Here is a 26,801-nt window from a genome sequence, read left to right on the forward strand (position 1 = left end):
ATAAATGCTGGCACATAGTTTTTTATGTGGCCTAAAGGATAAAAATCAAAGGGCATTCTCAGTGGTCCTGATGAGTGATATGGTATCTCAGGGCCTAATCCCATTCCACGGCCTTTCTGTGGAGCCCACAATGGGTGCACAAGGCCCTAAAGACCAGTGAGGCCTTCCTCATGTGTCCTTCCCCCAGAAAGGGGAAAACGCTCTATTTCAACAAGGAGTATCTTCCCAAATCTCCCAAAACTCTGGATAATAGAATTCATTTAAAACCAATGTTGCCATTTTATCTATAAACAGAGTAAGAAAAAAGAGATGAAGTTTGATGATAAGAAAACAGAAACTTACATTTTTGTATGTGTCCTTTTCTAGAATTAAGTATACTAAACACATTAGCGAATACCCAGATCCCTCAGGAAAACAGGAAAACATCCCGAAAGAGGAGCAATTCTAAACTTTCTTTGAATGTGAAGTACTAAATAATACAACGCCTGCTCACACTGTATCACTGTCCACAGGAAGTTGGTTAGCTAAACAAGAGACACTTTCTGTCTCCAGGGACTTTTTTTTTCTGGTGTGTAGAGTGAGTGCGAGTCTATCTTGATGAGATACTTCCAAAGCATTAGATCTCATTCTGATAGAAAACCGGGTATCAGAGGGGGACGTGATTTCTCTCAAACTCCTAGGAAACCACTTTGCGTAAGTGATGGAAAATTAGTTTTCTTCTGAAAACTCACATCAGAACCCTTGTCATCCTCTCTCCCCTAGGATTAAAGCACCACAAGAAGCCAGGAAGCCACCTGAAAGGGGAGAAGAAAACAAATAGGAAGAGAAGAGAACATAGCGCCGCGTGGCAAGAAATAAGAGCAGCTTCAGTCCAAGAGCGCCGTGGTAACAGGAGAAACAAGATTCCCCGCCGCAGCAACAGCAGCTAAGCAATCCCGTCGGTCCATCTCCCGGTCCAAGAGCCGTGGAGTCACATGGCCTGTGTTCACAGACTGGATCCACCATGTTTTTATTTTCATGACTTTGAGAAAATGTATTGACTTCTATGCCTCAATTTCCCAATCTGTAAAATGAAAATAAACACAATAGCAATCTCATGGAGAGTGTTGGATGGATTAAACTGCATAAAGCATATAAATGTTTATCAGAGTGCATGGAAGATAGTGGGCACCTAATAAGTGCACTGTTGCATTTATAATAATGCCAGTTTTGCATTCCTGCTCACCTTTGCAATAGACATTAAAGCCATCATCATCATCGTCATTTACAGGGGAAAGAACAGAGTTAATGAGGAGATGCCGCTTGCACAGTTTCACACCATTACTTACCATTCCATTCAGTATCTGTGACCCAGAAATTTCTGACTCCACGTGAAATACCCTCTACCCTGGGCACATAGTTTCTCCACCCTTCGGGACACCCAATTTGAAAAATGCTGACTTAACATAATGCAAATCATCAGTCGATGGTATTTGACTGATAGGTAGCATCCTAAAGGTCTGAAAGAATGGGTAATCTCAGACGATACAAGCTTTCCCACTAGAAGGTAAGATTCTTTGACTATCTATGGTCAAGCCCAAGCATTCAAAGACTCCTGGAAAGACAAATGCCTTTTCAGTGTGTGCGAGTTCCCACTGAAGTAAGAGTTCTTGAGTTTTATTGAGTCTTAGAGCCCCTGGGAGGATCCAAGAAAAGGACACCTTTTCCAGAAAAAAAAAAATTCACATCCACATGTCCACAAAATACGCATACCATTTCAGGGGTTCAGAGAGCTGGGGAAGTCCACGAACTCCAGGTAGGAAGCCCCACTCTGAAATGCCTGGATCTCTGGGATGAGGTCCCATTTACAGAGAGGTCTTCTATCGCGCTACCATTGCCCGGCTTTGTCATCTTTGACTCCCTGTGACCTCTTTCCCCCCCTCTCCTGCCCTCTGCCCTATCTTTCCCCTCCCTTACTCTTCCTCTCTCAGGTCCCCGCCCCCTTCCTACCTTGGCCATCCGACAAAGCCACTATCGCGGGTCCCTCCTTCCCCTCCCTCCCCTCTGTATCCTTCCTGACCAGCTGATTCCGGAGAGGAATCCGATAACTTATCAATAGGCATAGGTTGCTCCGTAGGAATATGACCAGCCTAGGAAACGTCTTTCTTTGAAGGATAGCAGATCAGAACTTCTGACTCCATCAGGGAGTGTTTTCTCCTAATTCTCCAGTAAAATGTGGCCAATTTCCATTAAATATACACAGATTCCCTGTATCCTGTTTTCAAGGAAACAGATTTGCTAACAAGTTAACAATGCTGGTATAGATACCTCAGTACTCATTTGTCCTGTATCTGTGATGTTTTTTCTATGGTACCCATCAACTTAGTGTTAAGCACTCAAAAACAAGTTATATTGGAAACACAGATGGTCCTGACTTAAGCAACCCAAGCATTAAAATGTGTCCATTTACATTAGGTTTCTTGTTTTCCTTTAATGTGTGAGTGAGTTCCATTTATACCAGTGTAAAGAAAAATTAATCTTTTAAAAACTTATAATGCAATCCTTTGGAATCTTTCACCAACTTTTATAATCTTATATTTAGGTTTGCTACACATATTCTTCCCATAGAGTTGCCTAGTATGAAAATCTGCTCAAGTAATTAAAAGAATGGAAAGTCTCAAATTGAAATAAAATGTAAAATCCTGAACTAACACATTAAATGAAATACTGTTCAAAGGATTTGTCTTATAGTTTGCCTTTTGATACATTTTACACATGTATAATATTTCATCATCAAAAAGTCTAGAAAGTCAGTATTTCCATTCCTAAGCAAATAGAAATTCTTGTGTGTACCCAAGCATTTTCTTTAAGGATGCTTTTCCAGAGAATAGTCCTTTGTATTTTCCACTTGGATGTTTCCACAAAAACTGAGATATGATGACCATGTTTTAATAAGTCAGATTTATAGCAGACTTACGGAAGATAGTGGGCGCCATGCCTCAAAAGGGACATTTTGTGAACTGTCCGGCATGCAGAACTCCAGGAAAGGGACAAAGCCTTATGCGAACATTACACATTTATTCAGTCTTCTGACTGTTTCATTGCAACCTGATCGGCACTTCTGCTTATTTTAATGATCATTGAAGGTTCCATTACTGTAAAGTCATTCACTGGATGGAAACACTTTTTTTTTTTTTTTGGAAAGAAAGAAAAAACCTATAAAATGAATAGCATTGGCAAATGTTTCTAATCATTTCCTTAGAACACCAAACCTCCAAGCGGTCTTTTTATTTACTATGTTTTGCTTTGGTACATAAATCAAAGGACAATAACAAGCCTAATGTCACAGAAACTTTTTGACACTTCATACATCTAAGCAAGCTTAGCCGATAAACAGTTTAGATGAAGTTATGGTTTGAAATATGTTTCCCAGGAGAACTGGGTTCATAAATTGCTATCAGGCTACCTCTGTCATTACTGACTTGAGACGTGCTGGGGTGCCCGCAGCCATTCCCAAGTCCAGCGTTACTTGACCTGCATTTTCTGAGTGACATTTGGTTACACAAGGACAGATAACCATCCATCCCATAAGAAGAAGGCAGTTTGTTTATCATCACGTATAAAATACTACAGTCTATTTGAAGTTTTGACCACCAGCTAAAAGAGGAAGAGATGTAATCCATTTTTGCAGATTAAACAATTTTCATAATCCCAAAATGGTGTTGAATCACCTGTTTTATAACAAGCGTACCACAATAGCCAAAAAAAAATGAGAGTATATAAAAACTCCATTAAACAAAAGAAATTTGCATCTCAGCATTCTGCCATAATTTATTACATCTGTGCTTTTAAGTCTTCTTTGCAGATATGGGTTTTTGATAAGCTTATCAAAAGTAAGCCCACAGTCAAATCAACTATTAGGTGCAGATTTATGTGAGTTTATCCCTTTCCCTCCTTGCAAAGCCCGGTGTGTCCCAGGAGGGTGAAGGGTAAGGGCCGTGTCTGCTCTGCCCTGCACCATGCCCTCTGCCCTGTGGATTTGGAAACCGTTGGGAAAACATCGGACGGAGCGAGGATCCTGCTACTTTTCATTCAGATCCTCTGGGCCTCCCCTTCAAGGAAACACTTAGACTTCCTTAGGACCGACCGCTCTGCCTGAGATCTGTCATCAGTCACCCGGCTCCGCAGAAGCGCGGGACCAGAGTTTAGAAACACACTCGGTGAGCATCACCCACTGCTAGCAATGTGATAAATTCATGAATTCTTTCAGCCTCGCTCTTAAAAGTGCTGGTAAGTTACACAGGGAAAGGTGGAGGTTCCCGGCGAGCCCCGTTAATCACCCGGGAGGCTGCCTGGCGGCTCTGCCAGGAGGCCTCGGCCGCGCACTTGCACACACAGACCTGCCGTCGCAGAGGAAAGCGTTTGGCTTTCTTACTTAAAAGCTGCACAGAATTCCTGGGGCCTCCGATGTGAAGCCTTGAGGACATGCATCCGGGGAAGCGCCGCTCTCCCCTCCCAGCCAGAGAAACCTTTGCCTTCGCAGACGTGGCCTCGCCTATATCTGAGTAAAAAAAAGCAGGTTTTGCCAAAGCAAACTGGAGCGCGCCTCGGTGCTGACCTTTGGCTGGAATCGCTTAGGAGCCAGAGGCCTGAGAAGAGCAGAGTCCCTCTTTCTCATTCATAGTTTGCCGCCCCCCCCCCTCCCCGGGCACATCCTGGGAAGCCATTAAAAGGCCCTGAGGTCACTACCAGCGGCTTCCCTCACCCCCAGGGGCGCCCGGAATAAAAAGAAAACCGTTTGTGCCGAACAGTTTTGCACAGGACCCACCAGGTCTTTTCCGCAGCTCGCTGTTATTTCTCATCAAATCATAGTGTCCAAGTGCAGAGCCTCTTGTTTTAGGGTGTAAACCTTAGAACTCTGGTTTCCTGAGACCTTGGGAAACATCCACAGAACTGGTTCACCCCTCTGGAAAGTATCTGGAAACCACAGGGCATTTCTCTCCGACAGAGCGCCTCTGACCCGCAGCCACTGAGCTCCGCCCGCAGGGTCTCCATCCACCTCTGCGGCGGCCTCGGATCCCACAGTCCCCGCGGCAGCCCTGGCCTGACTTCAAAGCCCCGGGGCCGGGGGGGCCCCGCTGGTGCTGGCTCCTGCCTCCTCCCCCGCTTCCCCTGGGCCCAACCCTCCTCTTCTGCACCTTCTTCTTGCGACGTTCTTGCCTTTGATAGAAAAATGTCTAATCTCTCTATCTTTACAGTTTCCCTGACAGCGGGCCTAGTTCCTTTATTCAAGGAAAAGGGCAGAACACCCTCGCTGTCATTTAAATGGCAACGTTAATCTCAGTTTGGGACCTATCTCTACGTTGCCGCTTGGAATAATAATATTTTAGGCAAAAAAACAAACACAAAAAACTTTAACCTCAAATTAGTAGACAAACTGGGTCATTACTGATATCCAAGGCACTGCTTTCTTTGAATCAAAGCCTGCCAGAGCTGCGAAGGACATGAGGTCTGTCCTGGCTCACAGAGGCAGCGTAATTTGTCCAAAGCCATGGGGTCGTTGGCGGCAGAGGCAGGAAGCTCCTCTCCAGTCTAGCCCTTTCCATCTTGATGCCAGGGTTTCCACGCGGATGAAGAGTCTAATTCTTTGTCCAGAGTGATGGTCCCCAGCAGAACCGGGCCGACCCCACCCCCCATTTTGGACTGGAGAGATAGGAACCGCCGAGGAAGGGTTGCATTCCTAAAGCCATTCAGAGGCCCCGCATTTCAGATTATATTGTGCACTTAGACATCACATGTCTTTCTATTACTTTTCTCCCTTGCCTTGAGAGAAGAAAAGTATAAACAACTGAAAAAAAAAATAAACTTACACTTTGGGGGACCATGGGATTTCAGAGTGACAGGAGGCCTGAGCTCTTACAGTCCAGTTTCTTCGCTTTACATTTGCAGTGACTTGGCCTGGGGTTGGGCACTTGGGGCTAATGAAGAAACTGGGAGCAGAGGGCCAGGTCTGCAGCTCCTCTCAGCACCATCCTACTCACAGAGCATTAAGAGCAAGTGCACTACTGGACCTTACTCGGAACGCCTTTGATTTACTGTGTGCATGGGAATCTCACCTAATCACTTTTGTATTTCAAGGATCTATGATATGTAATGATCAAGGCGTCTCATAAATTCATTTTCAATCATTTAATTACTCCTAAAATCTTACATAAATACAACTCTTTTTGGTACCCTACAACAGTTTCACATATCAAGTATCAGATTTGTCAGTCTTCTGGGCAATGACCTACATCTATAAAATTTCTTTTGTGCCCTATTTTAAGGAAAATATCCCCTTTGGCTTTTTAACTTGTTTTTTTCCTGTGATAACTGTAAGGTAATACTGATTTTGTTTTATTTTAAGATATTTTCTGACAGGTGGTCTCAACGAAAAGTTTAAGAATTTTTAAGGAAAACAACTCACCTCCCACTCATGTTTGCTTTCGCCTTTATGAGCAGAGTCCCAGAGGTCTTCGTTCATAGTCAGTGAAAAAAAAAAGGCACATTACTTTCCCATTTTAATGGTAGAATGGGGACCTCTAACTCTCCTGGAGGCTTTGCTTTGGGGCTTAGGCAGAGCAGAACTTCCTTCATGCTGGTAATCAGACCCACAGGACACGTGTTAATTGTCCCTGACACGTAAAACTATCTACAGTATCTCAGCTAATAACACCATGGCAGGCAACGGACTTTTGGAAAGCACACACCGGAAACCAATTACACTTCTGTGGATTTACCTTGCCCACTCCCCCCGCCCCCTGCCCCAAGACGTGAGTATTGCTCATTCCAGTAAAGAGAAAATTCTAATTCCCAAATAGCGGTGAAAGTACTGAAATAAAGAACCAAGTTATAATGTATGCCGTTACCCGCTGAGAGCTGATTGCCAAACCTGAACACACTTGGGCAAAATAGGGTTTGTGCCGTCTTCCGGGAGCATATGACTGGGACAGGTTCACAAGAGCTAATAGCCTCAAATCAAACACTCTTTTAAGGTAAGTCACCCTCCAACTGGTTACCAGGGGTTGCACTGATAATTCAGTGTAAAATCTTGACATTTTTTCCCACCCAGGCTTTCAAAATTGTTTCATCAATGAAAGTTCTTGTTTGCAAGAAATAGAAACCTACTCTGATTATTTTAAGGGGAAAAAAATAAAAAGAAAAGTGGGGAAGCGGATTGCATGGAAGTATATGGAGGCTTCCAGAATTGATGGGAGGTTGGAGGGCCAGGCTGGGGAAATGGCCAGGCACCTAGGGGTCCAACAGCATTGGGCAGCCAGAGCTGGAGCAGGGGGAACGCTGAGCAGCCTGCTGCAATCCCCCCTGCCCCTGGCCTTCCACCCATTCTTGCCTGCTTATTCCTTGCTCTGGATTCAAAGTCCTGGAAGACAGTCTGACAGCCCAGAACAAATGGCACAGCTTCCTCCAGGAAGAGAGGAGGAGGGTCTAGCCCCTTCAGCCAGTTGTGTGGGACGTCTCCTACTGGGAGACTTCATCAAAAGAGGACAGGGGACTCGTAAAGGGGAAGTTGCACACATGCTCACACAGGATGGTGCACTAGTTCATTTATTTATAACAAGACATTGAATTTGGGAAATGAGTTTCTATTTCCGACAAAATCCACTTGGAGCTTTAGAAATTAAATGCCTTGGATGGGAAGCAAAATACATGCGCCTCACACTGACATCTTGGCTGCAGCAAGTTGTAATGGTTGTAAAATGGTTCCTGGGTGTGCCTGACTCTAATCATAGAGCAAGACGTGGCTGTAACAGAGGAATAATCTCCCCTGAGATCTTTGACCCTTATGCTAGAAAATAAGATTCATACCAAATGATTTCACTCATATGTGAAGTATAAGAACAAAGGAAAACTGAAGGAACAAAACAGCAGCAGAATCACAGAACCCAAGAGTGGACTAATAGTTACCAAAGGGAAAGGGACTGGGGAGGATGGGTGGGAAGGGAGGGATAAGGGCGGAGAAAAATAAAGAGGGCCTTACGATTAGCATGTATAGTGCGTGGGGGGCACGGGGAGGGCTGTGCAACACAGAGAAGACAAGTAGTGATTTTACAGCATCTTACTACACAGATGGACAGTGACTGTGAAGGGGTATGTGGGGGGGGGGGGACTTGGTGAAGGGGGAACCTAGTAAACATAATGTTCTTTCTGTAATTGTAGATTAATGATACCAAAATTAAAAAAAAAAAACAAGATTCAGCCATTTCTCAACTAAAGAGGATATTTTCCAACTGGATCCCCATGTTTGGTGAGGTTGAGTCAGATCTTTCCCATTTTTTACGTTAGGTGACTCTGTCAGCCAGTAGTCTAATTTTCTTTGTACGAAATAAGAAATGTAAGAGCATAATTTGCACACAAACATTTCACTAGATGATGGCAAAGATGCCATTCAACATGGAACTTTACTCTTTGGCATGTTTTAACCATTTGAATAAAATAAAGATCAACTTTTTAAAAGGTCAAAATAATATTTTATTGCATATTTGCTTACTAAAGTCCAGATGCTGCCCTTTAAATGAAGAAAGAAACATTCATACTAAGAATTTTGCCAGATAGGAGCACATTTTCATCAGATTTAACTTTTCAAACCTGACCCTCACTGTGCGGAACGAAGCAGTGAGAATTTGTAATCAAGTTTACTCCCTCTAAGAATTGCTCCCGTGTGGGTGGGGGGGGGGGGGGGGTAGGCAGAAATGGGAAGATGCTGGTCATAGGGTGCAAACATGCAATTATAAGATGAGTAAGTTCTGAGGGTGTAATACACAGCATGGAGATCATGGCTAATGATACTGTATTACATACTAGAACTTTGCTAAGAGAGTAGATCTTAAATTTTCTCACCCCAAAAAACGTGGTAACTATGTGAAGTAATGAATATGTTACTTGATTGTGTTAACCATTTCACAATATATGTGCAGACTTAATCATCACGCTGAACACCTTTTAAAACACCCCATTGTGCAATCCAAATATACACAATTTTTGCCGATCATACATCAATAAAGCTGGAGAATAAAACCAAATAAATCAGTAAAATAATAAACGAATGGTTTTTCCACAAAAGATAATAATAATATAGAAGGTTGATGTGTATTAATAAATGCTAACTAATAAAAGCTCTTAATAAATATTTCCTAATTGAATAAATAATAACTATAACACATAACACTGACTGGGCAAGGCACTGCTTTGATTGCTTTTTACATGTGTGACTTCAACTAACCCTTCTTACAGCAGACCGATGAACCAGGTGTTCTTTCCATACCCATTTTGCAGATAATGAAACTGAATCTATGTTCTTAATAGTTAAGTTATGGTTCCTCTCTGGATTACAGTTTTCCAACAAAGGGAATGGAAGTTCTTCCCTAAATGTCATTCAAAGGTAAAATATGCAATTGGTTGGGATCACGGAAATAATCCTCTGCCTCTACCTAATTTTGGATCAAAACGTGTCACAGTTTCATCCTCACCTATTAAAGACTATAAATCTAGACTACAGGACGTCTCTTCAAAAAGTAGATGTATTTAGACAACTCTCCCCAAGGCAATTGTCCTTTCCTCACCCCCTACCCGAGTGGGTGTTTCCTCTGACATTACGCTTGTTAAGCTAACATGCAGGAGGGATTGGCTTTGGTGCAGAGGTCGCTCCAAACAACAGCTACATCAATAGGTAAGCAAACTCCAAGCACTAACCATCTGCTACTTCAGAGTGGCAGGTCTACCCCAGTGCCCTAAGAGGATAAAGCAACCTAGAGAGACCCTCGTGTACAGCCACGGGCGAGTTCACTGAGCCAGGAACCGAATCCCCGATGGCACCCTTGCATTGTGCCCTAACGTGCCAGAGGAGGGCCTGCAGACAACCCATCTTCATGACAGCGAGTGAATGTGTGTGAGAAGTGGACTGAATGGCATTGAAAAATACAGCCATCACTAAAAAGGTTTCCAGACACACGAGAGTTATTGGACCCTGTTACGAACTCTGACTCCCACCATCAGTTACTGCGTTCACTTGTGCCATTGAAAGCTACACTCAGAGCAACGGGAACAAAAGTGATGTTTACATTTTCGCAGTGTTTTATTTTCAATTAAACATCTCAGCTGCTATTTACATAGTTGAATGGCATGGCATTTGTAGCATGCAATTTGGTGTTATTTCTTTGTAAATATTTCTCCAACGAGAGACCTAAGTTCAAATTAGTTGTGAAAATGCCACCAAAAATAAAATAAACTTCAATTTAACCTTGATCACAAATTATCATTACACTAAAGCTGAAACCTGTAAGAATTAAAAAAATGGAAGGACCATCAGCATGAACTTGACATGCACATGTCCCCCAGAGTGATTTGCTTTTGCACTGCCAGGGCCTGTGAGGACTTAGGTTGAGTTAATTCAACTAAGGTCAAGTTAAAGTGGAAAGGAAAGCTGTAGGGGACACAGGAGAGTGACACCGTGGGGAACGCTCGGGCCCGCAGGTCCATTCTGGGAGAGGTCACAACTGGAATGTTTCATGTTTCTCACTAATAGTTGCTGTTACCCCAGCAGCTTCCCTGCTCTGGAAATCTCCACTCTGTCTGCGTCTGAAACTCCCAGGGCCAGGCAGTCAGCATCAAATGCAGAATGGAAATAAAATGTAAAAGGACCTGCCCTGCCTTCCTTGTCCTGCTGCCCCAGAACATTCCCTTCCTGCTCTCTTTAACACAGAGAGGAGCCTAATTAAAGGGGCAGTGTTTCAGACTTAGTTTGTAACACTGACTTGGTGATTTCTTCCAATTTTTAATTCATTTTTTTTTTTAAGTTTGAATGCCTTATTGAGATTGCCAGTGTTCAAGTGAAAGACAAAACCCACGTGATGGATGTTGCCAGAAATATCAGCATGTTAAAGGGGTCGAGTGGAGGCCAACCTGGGCCACTGCCAGATGGGCAGGGACAGCGGCAAGGTGACATTCTGTTCTTGGCATGTGGGTGTCTTCAGGTGATGGTACAGGGAGGGACTCAAGAGGGGGGTCCTGTTGAAGACACTTTGGGAGAACTTGGGGAAGAGCCCAGATGGATGGCCACAGCAGAGTAGGGGAAGCCAGATGGGCAGCCCAGGTCAGATGGTGGATGGCCTGCAGAGAGCTGCTCGCCAGGGGACACAGAGGCACACAGGCAGATGCCCCCGTGCACCCATCCCTAGTGAGGCAGAAGGTAACCCTGGGCAGGATGGGTGCCCAGCTGCACAGGCAGGCAATTTGGGGCATCTTGAAGTGTTTTTGGATCCCAGGCCAGTATCTCTAGACTTTCCAATGAGGAAAGTTCAGCTCTTTGACCCTCTATCCATGGTCCGAATGGCCCGTTTCCCAGGTGCATGCCAAGGGACCATCTATACCACAGGCGGGCCGGCCGGACTGCCCCTGGGCACCAGCCTGTCAGCAGGGCTCAGATGCCTGGAGCCTCCAGACTGCTAGCCGGGCTGCCATGCAGGAGGCTGAGCCGGGGCAGACGTGGGGGTGAGGGAGGCCTCCCAGCCGCAGGGGCCCCTGCCGCAGCCCTGGGCACCAGATGGTATCACCAGATCCATGGGCCTCGGGGCCCCAGAGAGACGGGTCAGTGGGCCAACCTGGCAGCGCTCCTGCTCTGTGGGGATTTCTTCCAAATTTTTAGATTCTGACATGGAAACCTGAACATAGGCAAAACAGGCATTTGGGTGACTTGGCTGGTACGCACACAGTGCAAAAACCAAGGGTCATGGCTGTGTCATGTGACTTGAGACATTCCAGACATGCCTTTCTGGCAAAAGAGAAAAAAAAAACATCCATTGGCTTGGCAAATACCAGAGATGAAGACGTGGCTACCGATCTCTCTAAGGCTCCCAGTGGCCCTACCAGTGTAAAGCATCAAACTGGTGTCCATCTTTGACAATGAAGTGTGGGTTCCTTTATTAGAGTACTTTCCTCTGAGAAGGCTAAGTGAAGTAACCGAATAAAAACTAACAGAGAAGGGAGAGCAGTCCTTCTGGGGCAGGGGTGACATGCCGTTAAAGAAATTCAGCCATTTACCGATTTTGCCAGTTTACCAAATTTGCCTTGATTTGGGGAAATAAGACCATCCTTCCCTTCTCTGCTTAATCATGAAACTCCAGTTCCTTTAGCCGTTAGGCAGGAAAAATAACTCACACAGAACCCGCGCTGTGTAAAGCAGCAGAGGGTGGCGAAGTCTCTGACGATCAAGGAGCACAAACCTCATCGTGAGGTTTGCAGATTCAGAAAAGGAAATCGTGAGGCCTTGGCTGGCCAGTGAAGCCCTGGGGCAGCTGCCAGGTCTTTATTAGTCCAGCCTGGCTCGAACGAAGTCCTACACGAGAACTATGTCACTCAGCATTAAAACACAGTGTGGTACCTGGGGAGCGCTTGTTAAATCAAGAAGACGTGGAGAGAATCCAAACGCAGGGCAGTCGCTGGTCAAGTCCCCCCTGACCTGTCCATGTGCTGCTCATGACGAGGACGGGGAGGTGTTTGATTATTTGAAGACGTGTCCTGTTTTGTGGATGGCAGGGTCTGATGGAAGTGTACAGAAAAGGCACAGGGGGAAGGCGCCAGTTTAGACGTTTGGGAGTTCAGAACCAGAGAGCCAAGTGCTGGTCACCAGCCCTCAAAGACCGCTGTAAACCGTTTTCTTTGTTTCCCTATCTGCAAAAAAATAGAGCACTTCTGGGCCTGCCTCCGAGGGGCATTATGAATATTAATCTTGTTAGTGCCTTACAGGTGCTTTGAAGATGAAAAGGACTAATTAGTATCAAGCCCTGAAGTGGCAGCCCAGATATTCATAACAATCAGAGCAAAACAGGAAGGGGGCAGCGCGGAGAAACTTGGAAGCAATACAGCAATGCAATTGTTTCTGTGCAAACCTTGTAATAATGAGAGCTCTGAACTCCTCTTCAGATGAAAAGAGGCTCAACCGTGCCTTTAATTAGATCATCCCAGTGGAGCACAATATAGTGATAAAGAAGATTTAATAAAGCATTTTGTCTTTTTATTACTTTGATTTGATGCAACGTATCTGCTCATCCAAGCAAGATGTTTAACTTCAAAAGAAGTTCTGTCCACCCTCCCCTCTGCCCAATAAATAACTCCCAGGGGTAAAAACACAATATTTTTGGAGCATCCCCAAGCTCCTGAGTGGTGAAAAGATTCATCATTTTTTTCTACTGTGAACATGGGTCTTTAATTAGCACTTTACTTTTCTCCTATAACTGGCTGGATTTGTAAGACTTTAAATATTGCTAGTTATTAATTAAAGCGCAGGTGATGTAATTTTGAAAAAAATCCTAATTACTCAACAACCGTGGTAAAACTTGCTGGTTTGCATGGTCCTGGGTATGTCCAAATAGACTGCGAAATGCAGGAATAAACAAAATTAAGTCATAAAACTGTTGTCATGGAATTCTCAGTATCATGACAAACTTACTCTAAACATCTTTTTTTATACATACCTCTGTAATTAGGCTCAGGTCTTAAATTTAAAATTATGGCCAGGCTAAGCCTAGAAACATGTAAACAGAATGTTTAGGAAGTCGAGGAATTGATGCTGGGAATTGGCTGGCCTTTTTCCTCCTTTCGTCATCTTAACAGGAATATTAGCACAGATGATCCGATTACCGGACAACTATCCTGAGTCCCTACATATGAAAACTGCGGAGAGATCCATCCGGATAAACCGGCAAACACTGATTGAGTAGCTTGGATAAGAAAGAGAAGGAAAAGATGGACAAGCCCCTCAAGGAAGTGAGAAGAATATCAGTCAAGATGAAAGGGAATGGAAGCAACCCAGTCAAGTAATTGTTGTAACCACATCACATCTAAAAGCCACTTTGACTTTTGGGCCCTTAAGAAAAACTTGGCTGCATTAACAAACCAACATACTCTCGTGGGAGCTGCCTTGAATCCTCAGGCAAACAGAGAGAAAAAAGAAAAGTGTTTCAGATGAGCCTGTAGGCCACAATTGTAAGTGATTTCATAGGAACTATATATTTTTTTTGCACGACATAAACAGATTTTTAAAAACAGTCATTCCCAACATCTCTCTTTTACAAGAAAACCACTGGTTTCTCTATCTCCCAACCTGAGGTCCCTAAGGCTCCCCTCCTGCCTTGGGAATCAGAGACTGAATTCACACTGCACGTTCATCATTAGCAGAGCCTTCCATCTGATACTCAAACGCAGACCCCACTTGGGTCCTCGGCGCTGGGCCCTTGTCCCAGCTTCCTTAGAGTCACTTGCATGTCCTTCTACCAGCTTTTCTGTGGTGACATGTACTCAGTACATCTAATAAACTGCACATGTCCAGGCAAAATTTTGTTTCCTTATCTCTTATTTGTACATTTCCCAAATGCAATTATCCATTCATTTAGGGTGCTTGGATGCATGTAGACACAGCTTTAAACTGTAAGTTTCTAGAGAATGGAGCACATCAGACTGAAAGGCGTGGCCTAATGGTCCCACTTCTTGCAACTAGAAGGACAGAGTCCAGAATCAAGTGTACTTATGGTGTCGGACAGCTCCTGGGGGTCTGTCCCCACCCATCAGTGATAGGGGCTGGGTCCTGCGGACAGGCCACCTTTGACATCCAGCAGTGGGCCCCCTCCACCGCACCGCCAGCCAGCCACTGGCAAGAACGGGGCCACACTTGATCCAAGTAAGGCACCAGGATTGGAGGCAAGTCACCCAAAGAGGAACCTGAAAGATGGGATCTAGGTCAAGGTCCTTGTGATCACACATAACAGAAACCAATTCAACCCAGCTGAAGCTGAAGTGATGTTCTCAAGAAAAAAGGTCATTATAAGGATGGTCACCCTAATATTCCAACTACAGAAAAGATCACAAACTCTGGACAGATCAGCAATGGAAAGAAACCCGCTGCGTCTCAGCACATGGGGCAGGTGGTACTACAGCCATTTACACATCATCTCCTGAAGCAAAGGTGGGTTCTTGGACCTGAGCCTTCAGAATGGGGACCCAGCGATCCCAGCCATGGAGAGGGAAGGATGAGGAGCTTGGAAATCTACCTGGTGTGCACATCCCTAACATTTGGAGGCCCGGAGCAAGAATGCACACAAAGGCCCACGTATCATATGTCTACACATCTAAAGTTAGAAATCAAGCTTACCAGCTGTTAAATACAATATGTTTTATCCTCTGACTTTGAAAACTGTGCCTTCATAACAGCTTGGAAGGCCAAGCTCCAATTCAGAACCCGCAGACCTCTGGGAGCTCCACCTGGGGGCATGGTGGCTTGAGCCACCGCCACCTCCTCCACTCCAGGCACCTGCAGGGGCTTCGTGCAATATGTGTGGACGCCCCATCCCACACATGCAGGTCTTGCCCGTGTCCCTCACACCTGTGCTCTGCTGAGGAGAAGCACAGTCCTGGGGACAGGCCCTTCAGGGAGACAATTTTAGGTCCCAGGGACCTGAGCAGAGTTTCCCAACTTTGCGACTATTCACACTTTACACTAGACAAGTCTTTGTTGTGGAGGAAGGAGGGGGTTTTCCTGTGCATCATGGGATCTCTGGCCTCTTCCTGCTGAACACAAGTAGAATCCCCCTGCCCCAAAGTCACAACAATCAAAACAGTCTCCTGACATTGCCAAATGTCACCTTAGGAATAAAAATCACTCCGTTAGAACCACTGACCTAGAAAGGGAGGCTCGTGGTGACAAGTGACGAGGGTCAGAGTTGGGGGGGAGTGTGCTAAAGCAGGCCTGTGGCGGGTCAGGCTCTATGCTCTGTGTTGGCTCTTCCCAGAATTAATTTCCCTGACCCTCCAAACACTTGGTGAGGTATTATTAGTCCATTTCACAGATGAGTTAAATTAAGGCTTGTGAAGATAAGCCTCTTGCTGGATTTCACACATCTAGAACCTGGCAGAACTACTCATCAAGCTTCACCTACCAGTGCCAACCAGGCTGCAGCTAACTTGAGGCTGACCTGGGCTCTCAGGTCTGAAAGTGACCCTCGGAGTGAAGCAAGCCTGCTCGATTTTCCACCAGATGTACTGCAGATCTGCTGATGCTCAGGAAATGGTATGTGATAATAAAGAATACGTGACGTGCTTTCTCCTGTTTAGGAGAATATCCAAGAGATGTGGAGATGGTATTCCTGACTTTCATACCAACCCTATCTTCTCAAAAATACCATATCGGAGTGGAAAGAATCCATATGCCCCAGTCTAATTCATTTAGTTAACATGGCTTTAAATAAATGAGAATCTGCTCTTTTGAAACCAGCAGAGGTTTTGTCCATGTCATGAAGCAAAGACTTCAGTAAGATGCATGCAAATCAAGGTGCAGAGCTGGAAGGCAGAATCCCAGGGCTATGGCTCTTTCAAGGCAGGGAGCATAGCCTCGTGATTTTGGATTGAACCCTACCTATGACACGCAGAAAGCACTTTAGAAATTCTGTTGAATGAACGAACAGCTTTGGATTTCTCTAGATAATTTTAGTTCAAGAAGTACACTTTCCGCTGCCCATGGGGAGATTTCTGCATAATCACCTCAACGTCTTATTTAGCTTTAACTGTATAAAAACAACCTAAGAGAGAGCCTTGGAAGGGATCACCTCTACAATTTTCAAAATGCAGTTTGTGTTGCATACAGGTGGTTCCCCTGCTCGTGTCGGGCATAGGCAGTTCCCGCGAAGCCATGCGTCCAGCAAAACTAAGTAGGCGCGTGTCCTCAGAAAGCTGAAATGCACTCATAAGAGCGTCTGCATGCACTGGGCCAAGGGTAACCGTACACAACGGCAAAGGTTAAACAGTCGGAGGCCGTGGTTTAATAGCAGACCTGAACTGTTATTTAAATGTCACAAATGTCAGTGTTCGTCCTCAAATGGTATTACAGTAGGATTAGTGTCCTAAGCCTTGTTCCAATTTATGGAGAATCAGGGAGAATGATTCTCGTCAACTTGGTCCCGAGCAGGAGAAGATTGATTTTCCTTCACCACTCAGTCCGCTTTTATGAGATTCCCAGACCCGGCCTCTCGCTGCCAGGATCACGGGCGGAGGCGGCCAGATCCGCCTGCAGGCCGCATGGAGCAGCCCGGCTGAAGAGCTGCGGTCCCCCGAGACACCAACGCGGGGAGCCTGCCGCTCCCGGCCACCCCCCGAGGCCGGGCTCCCCGCCGCTGTCCGAGGCTGCACGGCTTAAAGCCCTGGGCCAGCGCGGGGCCCGCCACGCAGAAGGCAGGTCCCCGGAACACACTTCTCCCCAGCACCGTGTGCCTGTGCCCGGCTGGGAGAACACGTGTGATTCTGAAGCTCTTCGGATTCACATCGAGCTTCTCTTTGTTAGTTGTGGTTGTAGTGAAACACACCTGCATGTGCCAAGTGCAAGGGCCACAGCATCTCCGTGCTCACAGAGCTTTGTGAACTGGGCATGATTATTAGTATTATGCCTATTTTAAATTACAAAAGTAAGGCCCAAGGTCACACAACACAGGAAGGGGGTACAGATTCCAGGCACCAGCCTCTTAACAATTACGGAGAAGGAGCAGCTGGCAGAGAGGAAAAGGCCAAGGGCCCCCACGGCTGCAAACTCTCCCCTAACATCCGGCCCCCACCTCGCGGGGCACAGCTTTCACAGCTCAAGGGGCTGCAGCATTGGAGGCTCAGCACCCGGCAGGACACCCAGACGGGGGTGCGTGCCCCTCGAGACGGCGGACAGCTCCACCTGAGGACGGCGTCTGCCTCAGAGCCATTCCTCTTGGGAGCTCTGGACACGCCACAGAACTGAGACGCCGGTGGGAGGTGGAGCCCCTCCTGCTACAAACAGGCCTCAAAGGGTGTCAGGAGAGGTCAAGGAGAAGGTGCTGTGGGCCCCAGAGCTCTCTGAGGGGGAACCGCGGGAAATGGCAGGCCAGTGAGCAGACGGGGGGGCAGAGGCTCTCTACCCTGGCCCTCCCCAACTCCCTGGCCTCTGAGGTGTACTGTGACTTTAGGAAAGAAAGAGCTTATGGTTCTGCTGAGATTGTGGGGTATGGTGGTGTCGGAAGGCTGCAGGAGGCCCCAGTGGGTCCCCAAGAAAGATGTTGGAGCAGATAGCCAGCCCAAGGCAAGAGATTAAACACGCCTCAAGATGTCCCGAGCAAAGCGCTCACCCAGCCAGGCCCCTCCACTAAGTCTACACAGGGCGCATGGTGCGTGATTCCCCACTGGAATCTAATCCCATGACGCAAACACACAGCAATAGAGACACCTGTTGGTGGGCAACTCTGACTGCCAGTGAGATGACCCCAAACAGTATCAGATTCGTGCCACACACAAAAGGTGGCTATGTATTTAATCAGTAATAACCAATCCTTTACATTCCATGACTGTAAAATGTACATGTCGGGAATCAATGGTACTGTCACACATTAAGCTTTTTCCCTCACGACAGCCCTGGGAGGTTGGTGACGTTGTTAAACCCTTTTTATAGGAGAAGCAACTGGATCTCAGGGAAGCTGCATGGCTTTTCCAGAGTTTCACGGCTGTGAGACTGAGCTGGGGCCTCTTGATGCTAAAGCTCTTGGTCTTTGCATTCAGCACGCGGACAGCTCAGGAGAGCAAGCAGCCCGTGTGGGCAGGTGCGAAGAGGGGCTAACGCTCCATTCGGGCATTACTAAGTATAGATTTTATTCTGACAAAATTTTGCCTAGGAAGGTTCAGCTTGCCAATATCGGTAGAGCCCAGTGTCTAGACCCTCTAAGTTGGATTTATGTAGAGGAAGCAAAGATTTATCTTTAGATTTTAAAAGTATTATTAAAGGAATTAGAATTTGGTACCAAGATCAAGGAATCATTACGTCCTTCTGTGCAGTCCATATTCACCTTGGTAATTGCTAAGCGACCCTTGACTTTGCGTCCGCAGAATAGATCTTACACACTGGGCCCCTTCCTTCCATTAAGGACTCTAGTTCATAGTTCATGCATGATCACAAACCCTCCTGCCTGCACCAAGTCAGAGCTGAGCAAGAGCGACCAGGGAAGCAGAATACAAAACAACTTCTTATTTTGTGTTTTTAAGGTATGAATTAGTCTCTCCTAGTATTTGTTTACATCTACCTTTTTTTTTTTGAAAAACTAACTTCCAAGTATAAACAAACGTTTGAACCTCTTCGGTTAGAATTTTATACAGAAAGAAGAAAAGAAAATACAGCCCCAGACGTGATTAGAAAAAAAAATTTTTTTTTAAGCTTTTGTCCCGGAATTTTATGCTAAATTAGAAAAAAAATTACAACATATTATCATCTCAAATTATTATTCATAAAAAATAATATAAACATCTTCCTGAGCTGGAGTTCAAATTTATGTTGTAAAATGACCAGACTTCTATCTTGACGTCTATGCCCGAAAACCTCGCATCACTTTTTTTCATTCTTTTGCTCTCAGATTAAACATCTGCATCCCTCCTAAAATGTTTGGGAATCAGTTGGTCCTGAAGGGAGAGTGGATTCTGTCTGTCTGACAGAGTGGGCACTTCACTGAGGAGAAGCCAATCATGGGAAGGGGGCGCCTGGCTTGAGGGCAGTGAAGTGCAGGGGAGCGGTAGCAGGGAGAACCAGTGTCCCCGGAAAAAATGCCCTTGGGTTACAAACAGGCTTTTCAGTTTTGTAACAAAAATCCAATTCAACCTACAAATTAACCTTTTCTTAGTTCACCAATAATCTGAAAATAATGTCTATATTGAGTTGGGAAGTAAAACCATTCAATTAAAGAATTAAAAATATCAATATGAACTAAGAACCTTCTGATGGTAAATGTATAATAGCTCTTTTGTTCGTTTGTAAAATAAGTCCAGGAAATGTTTTGATAGATTAGTACTCAAGTGAACAGCAAGTTAAATTTTTCCAGTACAGCAATGCAGTCTGCTTTATTGAGCACCAAAAAGAAAGTTCCAACTGTACCCACTGGATAACAATCTCTACACTGTTAAATTTTAGCAGGTGGAATTCTAACTTGCCAAACACTCAAAATTAGGACCTGCTCTTCCAGCCAGCCCCAGACTGCCAAAGCTTGATTTGGTGAACTGAACACTGTAGGAAGATTGTCCTTAAGTGTGTAATCAGATCTTGAAACAATCTTTTGTTTTCTATTACATTCCAAAGAGGTCTTTATGCCGGGCAAATAATTCTGCAGTACATTAGAAAATGGGTGAAGAAGGATGATGGAACATCAGTAAATTCTGATCATGAGAGTTTTGAAGACTGAATCTCGCTTCTGCATATCTGCCTCCTTTACCCAGAAGGCAATAATGAGAATCACTAGACACATCAAAGAAAGGAGGCCCTTTTATGGGATAGAGTAAAACAAAATAACTAGGCTACATATGGAGATTTACTTCACTATAGTAATTTCTTCTTCTAAAATGTCTTAAAATGTTTTAATTTAAATATCGTATGCCATTTAATTAAGGAGTTTTATCATTTCTGGACAAAGGCATAGTCGTAAGTGCTATACTAACTGAGTGAGCCATGAAGAGATGCGCTGTAAAACGCCTAATACAGGACCGTGGTGGTTATTCACAACTGAATAATGAATGACATGTCACAGAATGCATGATAGTTATCTGCACTGCTAAAGTTATAGCTGAGTTATTGGTCTCCTTATCTGAAAGACCAAATGTAGCTTGAGATCAAAGGAGGCAATAATTGTGCAGGAAACAGCATCTTTTAAAAAATTCCTCTGAGGATGAGACAACGATTTATAAAGTTCAAGATTAGTTAGTACTGAGTATCATTTTAGGTCACCAAGTTGGATCAAACATTTTTTGCAATATGTCTAATAGATGATTTGTAGCAAGAACAAACACTAAAAAATTACCAAATCACCAAATCAGGGATCCCTTCTGGGGAAGGAACGAAACAGCACAGGAAGTTATTTTCATGTACAAGGCGTGGGAAAAGTCCATAAACAAATACAACATGATTACATAGATTCATCTCACTGGAGAGAGATGACTCTTGAAACCCACTCCAGAAACTGCACAGACCAACTCAGATCTCTGTGAGAAAAGGAGACCTTGGGGAAGCTGGTCAGTGTGCTCTCGGTCGCCAGCCACTTGTGACTCAAGTGTGAACACAGAGTCACTTGGAGCACATAGACAAATGGTTCCTATCAACTGCTGGTCAGTAAGTGAGATCCCAGGCCAGACCACTGTACCCCCTTACCAAGCACAACAACTAAGAAAACTTTAGGAAGTCATTAACAACTGATTACAGGACATCGTTTCTGAGCACCCTTAGAGACCTGCAGGGGCAGCAGACAGCCTGGCTTTCCCATCTTACATGGGCTGCCTTCGACCAGTTCTTCACTCAGAAACTTCTCCGTTTAAAACTCAATTAAGGTTCCATGAAAAATCATGATACAGAGCTCTCTACAACGGTACTGTCTAAATATTTAAAACTAGGTGTTTCCAAAGAAGGAAAGCAAATTAACAAATGGCCATCTCTGTAAGACTGAGTGACTTTTAGTTGGTTTTTTATCTTTTATTTTCTGCTAAGCACATATTACATTTATAGAATCAGGGGGAAAAATTAAGAAACATCCACAGTGTGGACTTCAATTTTACGCAAGACTATTTTTCATTCCCCACTTTACTTAGATGTGTGTTTCCCTTTTCCAAATGCAATCATGTTTCTAATAGTTTCCATTTCTCTCTGTTGACTCTTTGGAATGTTCTATGAGCAACTTGTTTTGCCCACCAATGGGGAAAAAAATCTGCAAAAGTTGCCATGCAATACTTGGGTAAGACTTTAGTTAGCTAAGTGAGCATTTGATCTCCCAGCTATGCCTGCAAGATAATAACAGCAATACTCTTCTCCTGATTTAAACACACAGCCTTTTGTGACCATTTGGCCTGCTATGATCTAACAACACAGCTTTAGTACTAATTAGTTTTGTAAAATTACCATTCCACAGGAAAACAATCTTGAAACCAACCACTTCCCTTTCACATTTCAAAACTCTGTATAAACAGTTTTAAATTATCTATGCTAGTTGTGGTAATAATGAACATATATTATTAATACAGAATGCAAGAATAGAAAATCAATGATGGATCAGAAGATTGTTTCATATCAGTAACTGTTAAGTTCGAATGTCATCTTTCACCTTCTGTGTTAGAGACTTTAGCAAAGGTCAAGTCTTGCCCTAGAGCTGCTCACCCCATGTAGTCTCCCTAAACTTCCATAGCCCTGTCTATGCCTTCCTCTGCTCACTGAGCCCAGGTAGGCTGACCCATACCAGTGACAGATACATGAGTGTGTATACATAGTATAAACACACACATGAGCACACACTGGTCGCAGGTCCTCAGCCCCTTGGCATCTCCCTCCAACAATCCCCCTCTGACCCCCGTGCCTGTTACCATGTTCACCACGCATCACTCACCTATCTCTTGGTTGGTTGATTTGAAGGACTAAGCTTGCCTTCACTTTCTCAGTCTGCCAATCCACCATCTTTAGATGGGTGTGGCCCCAACCCTGAGGTCATAACTGGGGAGGCAGCATGGTGGGATCAAAAGTGCACCAAACTGGGAGTCAGAGCATCAGAAGGCCAGGTTCCGACTCTGCTCATCACAACCCACATGTCCTTGGACGGATGGTTCATGCCGGGGCCGTCAGTTTCCCCATTTGTAAATCCAAAACACAAGACTAAGTAGGTTTCAAGGTCTATTCCAGGTCTTAAATGCTATGATTCTACATGTTCAGAATCCCCAAGAATTGTTTGGAGTTGCACTGTCCAATAGAGTAGCCGCTGGTTTACATGTCACCATTTAAATTCAAATTTAGATTAAATTAAACACAGTAAATAATTCCATTCCTCACTGACACTGTCCTTATTCACGTGCTCGATCGTCAGGAGTGACTATGGCTACCACATTAGTACAGATATGGAACATTTCCATCACCACCAAAAGTTTAATTGGACAAATCTGGTCTAGAGGGGTACCTTAAATATCATAGCTGTCCATCTAGTGGGAAGCCAACCAATCCCTTAACTTTAAATAACTCTATTAGTCTTATTCTATTGCTGGTTTTAATACCCGTAATTCACACATTACAAAATGAACATGTGTATTTGTTTAAATGACAATCACTTACAAATGATCCTTTTTCTTTAAAAAATACAGAAAGAAGGCACATGATGAGAGCAACAAGCAGAAACACAGGAGCCTGAGATCTCTCGTTCCCGTCCCGATTCCCTTGCGGCTACACCGAAGTGTGTCGCCCACCCCTCACACTTGGCAACTTCTTGTATGTTTCTTCCACTTAGAATGATTTCCGTTCCCTCCCACTCCCCGCCCTAGGTCCAAATTCATCAAGATGCTTCCCATAGTTATTCTGTAGCAAAGCTTGGAAGAACTCGACCCAGTGCAGCCATGGTGGTTTAGCAATAGGGTGGGAATGGAGAGTTCAGTAGAATAGATAGTCTAGAGAGGTCGTATACAGGCAATGCCAGGCAGCCCTGTACTCCTGCCTTGCCTCAACCTGCCTACCAAATCGGCCAAAGCTACACATGAACATGCTGAGGCTGGTTGACCTGAGGAGATGCCAGCTAAGCTCACCAGAACACGTGCTAAAAATGAGGGGATAGAATCAACCATGAATGAAGAGCCTGTGGGTCACACTCGTGTGCATCTGGAGAAACGCCGTGATACCCTGTCTAGTCTTTCTCGCAACCACTGGACACCAGGGAACCAGATTATGTGAGTATCAATCTGGCCCTCGGGAAAGGTGGGCAGCCACAGGGCAGCAGACACTTCATCAGCCTCTGACAGCGTATCCAGTGTGGGCTCTGCATGAATCACTACACAGTCAGTAAAATCTTCCACGGCGGTTCTGTTACTCCCGCCACCTCCCGCTACAGGACAAGTGCCACCATCTCCTGCCTGTTGAAAGCAAAATCTTCCTCCTGCGAAGACATTTCTTAATTCCCGCACGAGAATGTAAGGTATGTACTTCTTATATTTTCCAGAGTTTTAGCACAATGATTAGCACAGTAGTAGCCCAATAAATATGGAATCTGACAAGGAATGAGTGAATCAATGAACCAAATGAGTGGATTCATGAATAAATGCTCTATACGGAATCCCATTGCTATAACCTAAGGTAGCCCAGGTCTTGAAAGTAAGACCCAACTTACTTAAGTTTCTATTCTTAAAGAAGTGTTATACTGGTCACACAGCACAAGCAAGGTCCACCAGCAAGGTGAACTGCCAGGGTGTGTCACCGATGAGCAGGCAGAGAGTCACTCGGCCATATTTGCTGAATTTTACCTCCTCTGTTTAAAATAATTGTTAGAATTCTTACCATATTTAATTAGGCATCACACAAAATGATCTAGGGATGGTGAATTTTTGCAATTGTACATGCCAATATTAATCATTATTAGCACCAACTCATTTCCTCATAAAATTTCTAACTCAGCGACAGAAGGGTTTTCCCCAATCCTCAAAACTAACAGTGTCTGAAGAGTATCCATTAACTGAAGAATACATCTTATTCACAACCACGTATTTCCCCTGCACCATTACCGTGGGCTCACACTGCTTATAAGGCCTCTGTAATCTTAAGTAGGCTACCTGAGCTTTTCTAATTTGTAATTTATGCATGGCCATGACACTGCCTGAAATCATGACCCCCCGTTACTCCCTACCAAAGGCGATCCTTTGTTATATTTCCCTCGACTCTTTAGTTCTTACCAGAGCTCAAGAATTCATATCCTTCGAATATCGATATATTACAATATCAAGTGGAAAGGCGAAAGAATGCATATTCTACAACTAGGCAACAATGACTTTGGCATAGAGGAAACTTGGAAAATGAAAGTATGTAATTATATAATGTGATTAGTTTTTTGTGACTTTTCATCAAAAAGCTGACCTCTAGGTACTGATTTTTTCTAATATTTACTAAAAATGTTAGTATAAAAATTAGCATAAAAATACTAATATTTACTTATGCATATATAATGCATGTATAATTATTTTACTATAACATTGTCTATAAAAATAAAAGACCATGAACTCAATGTCCACCAATAGGGGACTAGATAAACAAATTATGAAATATCCATTCAATGGATGATTAGCAGACGTTAAAAATAAAAGAATAAGAATGCTTTCTAAGTAATGCATTCCCAAAGTAATTTATTACAGTGTTGTCTGTAAGAGAAAGTATTGGAAACTACATCAAGGTTAATGAATCGATGACTAAATGAATTGGATACATTCTTTAGTGAAACAGTACACAACTGTGGCAAATGACGTACAATGTTTACAGTGTGTTAACTTTTGGATTTGAAAAGGACAGGGTTTAAGATATAGCTGCATTATGACATTCTAGAAAAGCACAAAAGAAACTAGTAAAAATGACTGTGCAAAGGAGATAGAACTTGGTACATGAAAGATAGGAGAGGGAGCAAAACTTTTCACAATATACCGTTTTATATTTTTCCTTTTTAACTTTGAGAAGGCATTACCTGTTCAAAGAATTTTTAAAATACGTATCTTTATTATCATTGCTCTGTTTGTTTAGTAAGTGGACTTTAATAGAATCCCCAATGTATCATTCTCCACCCGTCTCTTACCAGACTTCTCTTCTGCCCTCTGCCCTGCCCCCTTCCACCGTCACCACCTTTTCGGTGCACAGACCCAGCTGAGGGAAGCGGCTGAGGCAGGGCCCTTTAAAATGCAATTGATTTTGATCCAATTTGAAATATAACAAGACGTGATGCTAAATAATGAAGTAATTTGGGGAATAAGTTTGCCTAGAAATGAAAGATGAGATGTGTGGGCTGGGTAATGCCCCAAAACTTGAAAAATACAGAATTAATTGTATCTGCTTCTTGTTAACATTTTAATGGTCTAATTAACAGGAAGTTTAATAAAAACATTTTCATTCTTAAGTGACGAAAATGATCAAAACCACTCTCTGAAAAATGAGTTAATTTTTTATTTCACTAGCTTAAATGGATTTTAAGAAAAAAGTAAGTAACTAATGGCCATATTGAAACTTCTTTTTAAATATTCAAGTCATTAATCTGTATTTGGAAATCTGTAACCATACAAGGTCTTCTACAGCCTTTCATTTATTAGAAATTAGAAATGAACCACGTGAAAAAGCAACAATGTTTAAATTTGGTGTTCAAAAGGTCCTCTCAGCAAGAGGTATTAAAATGTCAACCTCATTTAAATGAAACATTATTGACCCCCATTAGTAGGACACGTGCTTGGCCTGGTTTTCTCTAATGGCGATGATGAATCTGTTCTTGTCCATCCACACACCCCTGCCGTGTCCTCTCATGACCTGGGGCAGACATATGCTGGACAGCTGGCTGGACCAGGTCTGTGGCCACGGAAGAAAACAAACCTTGCTGGCCCACACAGAGACTGAACCTGTGACCTTGTTCTCATTAGCTCGATGCCCTGACCACCTGAGCTACACAGTCTCAGAAGAAGTGTAGATTGAATGCCATGTAAATAGATGTCTGTGTGTGGGTGTCAAAGCCAGGTATAAAATAGTATATAACAATGGACATAAAGCTGGTGCTTAGGTATTAAGGAAGGGTGCTACATCCTCCTAGAAGTTACATATCTTGTATCCCAAGACTCATGCGGCATTTTCCAAGTCAAGAATCAAAATATGATCACCTTAAAAGGAATTTTATTTCCACCTGTACCACAATTCAATATGGTACTGCCATGAAATAAAGAAATGGGCATTGAAACAGTAGTTAACCAGAGTGCGT

Source organism: Manis javanica, chromosome 3 (genome assembly GCF_040802235.1).
Source record: "Manis javanica isolate MJ-LG chromosome 3, MJ_LKY, whole genome shotgun sequence".
Classification (NCBI taxonomy): Eukaryota; Metazoa; Chordata; class Mammalia; order Pholidota; family Manidae; genus Manis; species Manis javanica.